Source organism: Arvicanthis niloticus, chromosome 3 (genome assembly GCF_011762505.2).
Source record: "Arvicanthis niloticus isolate mArvNil1 chromosome 3, mArvNil1.pat.X, whole genome shotgun sequence".
Taxonomy (NCBI): domain Eukaryota; kingdom Metazoa; phylum Chordata; class Mammalia; order Rodentia; family Muridae; genus Arvicanthis; species Arvicanthis niloticus.
In genome coordinates, this window is record NC_047660.1 from 14,571,710 (window position 1) to 14,578,836 (window position 7,127).

The 7,127-nt window shown below is 35.2% G+C and overlaps 1 pseudogene; it reads right to left on the reverse strand.

The window, feature by feature from the left end:
* Positions 1–3,387: 3,387 nt before the first annotated feature.
* On the reverse strand, positions 3,388–4,741 carry LOC117706139 (high mobility group protein B1 pseudogene; annotated as a pseudogene).
* Positions 4,742–7,127: the final 2,386 nt, after the last annotated feature.

Sequence of the window (7,127 nt, forward strand, 5' to 3'; positions counted from 1 at the left end):
ATTTGCTATTTTTAAATAAATTACATAAGGCAGACTAACAGAAAAATGAAACACTTAGTGAAATAACATCTAATTCTAATCATTAAGCATACTTGATATTGGACTTAAAACAATACAGAGTATGCTGGGTGCCAGAGATGATCCTTGCCTGTTTTTTTTTTTTTTTCTTTTTTTGTGTAACATGGGACAATCTACTGATGAAGTTACTATTCCAGTATGATCTTGTTACATGGGATTTGAAATCCCAGCTAAGTGGGGGAAAAATGAGATTTCATGTGGATTTGTGCCATTCTGAGGACATAGTAAACACAAAATAATATATTCTACCAAATTTCCAACATACCCCATGATAGAAATAACAGCAACAGAAAAAAATCAGTTGTAGACTCTGAATATTTATTTATCCAGAAGATATATTCATTGAACACTTAATACCAAGTTGAAGTTTATGAAAAATAGGGATATATGTTAGTTAATTATATTAGATAAAATCAGGAAATGGAAGTTCCCCTGTGAGATTAGTGTTTCTACAAGAAAGGAGGGACAGAAGAGCTTCTTTCTCAATCTTGTGAGGATGCATACAGAGAGTGGCTATCTACATGCTAAGATGGAGTCTCTTACCAAATGCTAACTCTGCTAGTTCTTGGATTTTGCATTTCCGTAATTAAAACTATCATAAATACGCTGTATATTGATTAAGCCAGTCAGTTGTTTTATCAGACAGAATTAACTAAGACACACTTGTAGAAATGTAAAAAAATACATACATACATACATATATGCATACATACTACAAACATACATACACACACACACACACACACACATACACACACAGAGGATATATAAATATATCAACTCATGGGTTGAACTTTGTAGTTAGAGTAAAGGCCAAAAGTTCTAGTAAGAAGTGTTAGGTAAAGACATTGAATTCTTTTGGATTCAGTGTAACATACAATCCAGGTTTCTTTTGTGTGAACCCCTAACCTTGTTTTCAAATGCTTTATATAGTCTCCTGCCTGGAACATCTGGGGAATTTTTGTTAGAAGCATTTATTCTAACAAAAATATATTGTGTCTTCACTTATAGTGGAAAACAGAAAAAATAAATTTCAAGTTCCAGGGATCATAATAGTCTGACAAAGACAGCATATGCATTGACTAAATCAAAACTTTCAGTGATATCTCATTTTTTTACTTAATGAATACCTAGATTATGTGCAGACTCTATTCACATGGATATCTAAATAAATGTAGCTGTAAAATAATGTGAGGATGATCATTGTTTTTGACTCCTGTATGACAAGAAAGTCCAGAGACATGTGCTTATCCTTCTGTTTATGCCTCTTATTGAAACATATCCAAACCAAAAGATGGTCCTGAATACTGTGCTTGGAAGATCTTGGAAGACCATCTTCATCCATTCCTATAACTGTGGTGTTATGAAAGAAATAACACATAATTGGTTATTCTTTTAAGCTTTGAAAATCAATTTAGAGGATAAAAGCTTTACTTTGTCTCATAGATTTAAATGTTTAAATATATATTAGTGGAGGAAAAGAAGAAAAGAGAGGGAAGGATGGAGGGAAAGAGAAAATGTTGAGAGTAACACATGAAAGAGAATGGGAATAATTAGAGGAATAGCTGAAAAAAGATTAAGTCAAAAAACATAACTCCAATGACCACATTTGTCTAAATAATACCTTTAAAATATAACATATTCCAGCTATGTACACAATTATTCATTATTACTTAATGATTAATTCGTAGGATTTTTTTATGAATTGGAAATATGACCCAGTCACCTCTCATCAATATCACCATATGGGTAACAAATACTCAACACAGGAGTCTTTAGCTGTCACTTCATAGATAAACCATAAAATGAAATATATTAAGTACTCCTACTTAACAGCTACAGTTTGGATGACAATGTGCTTCCTAATATAGATGGTCATTAAGATTAATGCTTAGATCATTCTATATAACTCACATGTCTATCTCCTACAGCTGCTTGTCTCAGATATTGTACACTATTATATTGTATTGTCTCAGATTATTGTCCACTTCTATATTTATTTGTCTCGGATATTGTCCAGTATTATATTGTCCTGGATATTGTCCACATCTATATTTATTTGTTTCAGATATTGTCCACTCTTGTATCTGCTTGTGTCTGATATCATCTACTTTTATATATGTTTGTCTGATATTGTCAACTACATAGATTATAAAAAAATCTCATATAAATGATCTTATTTGAAATATGTTCAGAAACAATAGTGCAAAATACAGATTAAATTTTATAAACCAGTTGTAAGAAACTCTCTTTTCAACATGAGGTATATCAGAAATAATGCATCATCTCACTATTCCCTTTGTGCTAAAACATAAATGGGATCTTTATTATTCTGTCTACTTCATAAACACTAGTTATATTAACTGTGATGTTCCATCATATAAAACTAGACTGTCCAAATAAAGAAAATCTCACTCTATTGCATAATGTTCATGTATTGTTTTCTTTTTAAAAAAAAAAAAAAACAAACCTCTGCAATTATTAGTTTATTAGTATCATCCAGGACTCATGTTCAGTATTCCTCCTCAAATTATATTAACAAATGCAAATATAAAGAACCCAAGTCAAAATTATATAACAGCACTCCATCACAAAAGCGTGTAAAATTACAAGAACGCTATTTTAAAACACTGGCACTTTAAGAGAACGATAATCTCAAAAAAAAAAAAACCCACAAAATTGCCAAATTGTTCCCTAAACTAAGCAGATTAAACATGATTAATGAATGAGTTTGGATTTTATAAAGAAAAGGCAAATGGATTGGACAACTGGTACTAATATGCAAAGTTTATCCTCTTCCCTTGTATCTGATTTATAAAGGGACAAACCACAATACAGGAAAATATACCCTTCATTTTAAATGTGGCATAATTTTAAAAGCTGGCTCAACTAATTAAAAATACCTTTAAACAGTCAAGTTTCCTGAGCAATCTGTATTTAGATAGTAGGGCAAATGCATTATAGCCAGCGTTCTCGTGATAGCCTTCGCTGGGACTAAGGTCAACAATAGTACGGCAGTCTTGTATTTTAAGCTCACGCTTTTGGGGATACATTCTCAGGTCTTTAGTAGGGGAAACTGCAAAATATAACTGTCATTACACAGTAATGGCAGTTAAAGGAGAGTCCTCTTGTAAGGATTAGAACATACTTTTCTATTAGTCCCTCAAGGACAGACTTTCAGATTGCTTGATTCTAATAATCCCATGGTGTGACAAAATTGATCACTCCTTGCTTTGCCAAGTAGATTATATAATCTCTTATCCAACTAATCACATATTTGGAGATTCTTCGACTACGATGAAAATGTTACACCTACCACAATATGCAGGGTGTGTGGACAAAAGCTTTTTTCCAGCTAACTACATGAAAAGATACACACTGTAATAATCCATGTGACCCAAAATGGGCAAAAGCAAAAGACTAGCTTCCCCTCGAGAAGACAACTTTCAGACCTATGAAAAGGACAACAATACTAATAAAAAAATTGTATTTACTTAGAAGCATTCAGAATGTCAACAAAACAGCCGCAATTTTTTTTTGCAATTACAGAGTGGTATTCAGTTAACAGAACAACAATTATCTTCGTATAAGCTGCATCAGAGACAACTGAAGATGGAAAAAAAACCCCAAAATAAAAACAAAAGAAAAGAAAAACAAAAACCAAACTACTGTCCCCATATATAACTAATTTGTGCTGTGCACCAACAAGAACCTGCTTTAAATTTCCATGCCAATTTACAACCCCCAGACTGTACCAGGCAAGGTTAGTGGCTATTGAAAGTACCACCATGACAGGGCTATCTAAAGACACATTCGGTAGTGTGTTAACTATACAAAAAAAGACACTGTACAGTTTAAAAACAAATCTTACACAGCCTTACATTTCAATTTTTCTTTAAAAGGAGTGAGTTGTGTACAGGGGGGTTAAATGCTTTATAGACAAGAAAAAACTGCGCTAGAACCAACTTATTCATCATCATCTTCTTCTTCTTCATCTTCGTCTTCCTCTTCCTCCTCTTCCTCATCCTTTTCATCCTCCTCCTCATCTTCCTCTTCCTTCTTTTTCTTGCTATTTTCTGCCTTGACTACCCCCTTTTTCGCTGCATCAGGTTTTCCTTTAGCTCTGTAGGCAGCAATATCCTTCTCACACTTCTCCTTCAGCTTAGCAGCCTTCTTCTCGTAGGGCTGCTTGTCATCCGCAGCAGTGTTGTTCCACATCTCTCCTAGTTTCTTTGCAATATCACCAATGGATAAGCCAGGATGCTCGCCTTTGATTTTGGGGCGGTACTCAGAACAGAACAGGAAGAAGGCCGAAGGAGGCCTCTTGGGTGCATTGGGGTCCTTGAACTTCTTTTTGGTCTCCCCTTTGGGAGGGATGTAGGTTTTCATTTCTCTTTCATAACACGAGCCTTGTCAGCCTTTGCCATATCTTCAAATTTCCCCTTTTCTTTAGCAGACATAGTCTTCCACCTCTCTGAGCACTTCTTGGAGAACTCTGAGAAGTTGACAGAAGCATCTGGGTGCTTCTTCTTGTGCTCCTCCCGGCAGGTTTGCACAAAGAATGCATATGAGGACATTTTGCCTCTCGGCTTCTTAGGATCTCCTTTGCCCATGTTTAGTTGGTTTTCCTCCGCGAGGCACAGAGTCGCCCATTGCCCATCCAGCTCTCGCTTGCCCTGGCGCTGTCTCTCCATGTATTGTTTTCTAAAACAAGACGGTATCCTCTCCTATGTTAGTGAGTATTGGGTAATTTATCATTTCTGAACACAGCATTGCCTGGGTTTAACTTGACTCAAATGTCTCCCTTTTACTACTGGCTTTCTCCAAGGTTTGCAACATACAGTCTGCTGATCTTTAGCCAAGATTGACTGAGGCAAATTCATTTCTGCTCCTCTCAGATCCAGGATTAACTATCTAGCATTTTGGCCCATTCAGCTTCAAAGCTGGCAAATGCCATGAGAAAGAAATTGGTCTCACATGTCAAGGCAGATCATTTCAGCTCTGTGAAGATGCTAAGATCTTTGTGGGATTTCATGTCACTCAGAAGTTGCAAGTCTGACATCTGAGAGCTCAGCTGTTAGCGAACGTAGGTGGAAAAGAAGCCAGTGTTTATTGATCATCATGGTCAATTAGAACCTCCTCTTGTGACTCTCAATGCTTGTTTGCTTCCTTTTCAGATATTTGTCCCTGGAAATTCTTAGTTTTCTAAACCTTGACAATGCAGAGTATTACATGCTAGTTTACAGTAGCTTTCAACACAGCCTTTTGTGTTTCATGTTTTATAACATACAAAAAAAAATAACTATCAAGGCTTTGAGATAGTAAAATCTTCAGTTTTGCTTTTTTTTGTTTGGTTGGCTTTTCTAGTTTTGTTTGTTGGGTTTTGTTTTTGTTGTTGTTTTTCACTGCAGGCCTGCAGAGACATGGAGTGATCTTAAGGTAACTCTGCTGGCAGGATGTTCAATATTGTTCAGAACTCAGTCTTTATATATAGTATAAATATAGTCTATCTAGGATTTCCAGGCATCTTTAGTGAGAGGGTCTCCTTCTTCGGCCAAGTATCTCTCAAATCCAATACAGAAAAATTACCTATAGATAAAATTGTTTAGCCATATACATTTGTATTATATCACGTCATATTTTTTCTGTGTTACACACTCTGAAAATCTGCCTGTGTATTCTTCAAATGCCAGTTTCACCATTCGATCTGATCTGTCTTTCTGTCTGTCTGTCTATTGACCAATTGATCTACCATAGTCATCTCTCTGTATCCTGTGTATTGTCTATCTATCTATCTATCTATCTATCTATCTATCTAATAATAGATTCTATTTTAAAGTTTTCCTTCATATACTGCTTCTTTTAGAAATCTCATTTTCTGTAATGCTTCAGTGTGTTTTTAGAGATATAAGATTCTAAATCTGAGAATTCCATTCACATTTCACCTTTGTTTTCAACATTTACATCTACATTTTATTTAAAATATGTTTTTTGTAAAAAAAAAAAAAAAAGTCACCACTTACCTTATTTTGTTTTTTTAGGGGGGTGTTTTGGGGTTTTTTGTTTGTTTGTTTGTTTTGTTTTGTTTGTTTGTCTTTTTCCACTTTGGACTATGACCTTTATTGAGCTTATCCACCAGAATAGAAATAATGTTTATACCGAACCAAATGTTTTTTACTATAGTTTCTTCATCACAATTAAAATTCAAACAGATTTTTTTTAAACGCAGTCAATTCAACCAAACCCACTACTTCAGAATCAATAGCTTCATTGATTCCACAATAATACTTAAATATGGTTAAGTCTCGAATTCAGAAATTTGGTTGGTTGGCAGGCTAATTAAGCCACCAACTTGCTCAAATAGAATTACAAAAAGGCAAAACTGTATTTTTCATAAAGAAACAGTCCACTGGAATTACTAACACTGCACAGTTGTTAAACATATTTAGAGTCCTGAGATAACAAGGACATTCAAAGTCTCCTGTTATCCTTTCTTCCAAATCAGAGATTTATGGATGTGTGGGATGACACCACCACCAGCATTTAGCCTTGATCAGATAGTCCAATTCTTTATCTGCACGAATAGCAGGTTGCAAGTGACCAAGGGTAGCACAATTTACCTTTAAATCTTTCGATGTATTTCCTGCCAAACCAAGTAACTTTATGGTGAGGTTATCCACTGGAGTGAAAATAATGTTTGTACTGAAACAAATGTTTGTTTTATCCATGATAGCTATCCTGTACTTGGACGCAGTTGGCCCTTAATGTCTGTGTGGTTGCCCTAGATGTCAGGTGTTTGTGAATAAGTCCCATTGGGAACTGAAAGCCAGAAAGAGGTAGGTAGGGAAACATCCTTTATCTTGTCCTTTCTACAGTCCTTTCCATCCTTATGGCCAGCTGGGTAGGAATGTGCCAACAAGCAAGAAAAAGACAAAGCCAGGAAGACACTCAGTAAAAGCCCTGCAAGCACTCATCGGTCATACTGTGATTCAAACGGGGCCTTATTTTTTCAGTACAGTACATTCCCTAAATCCTCCAACTTCTTGAAA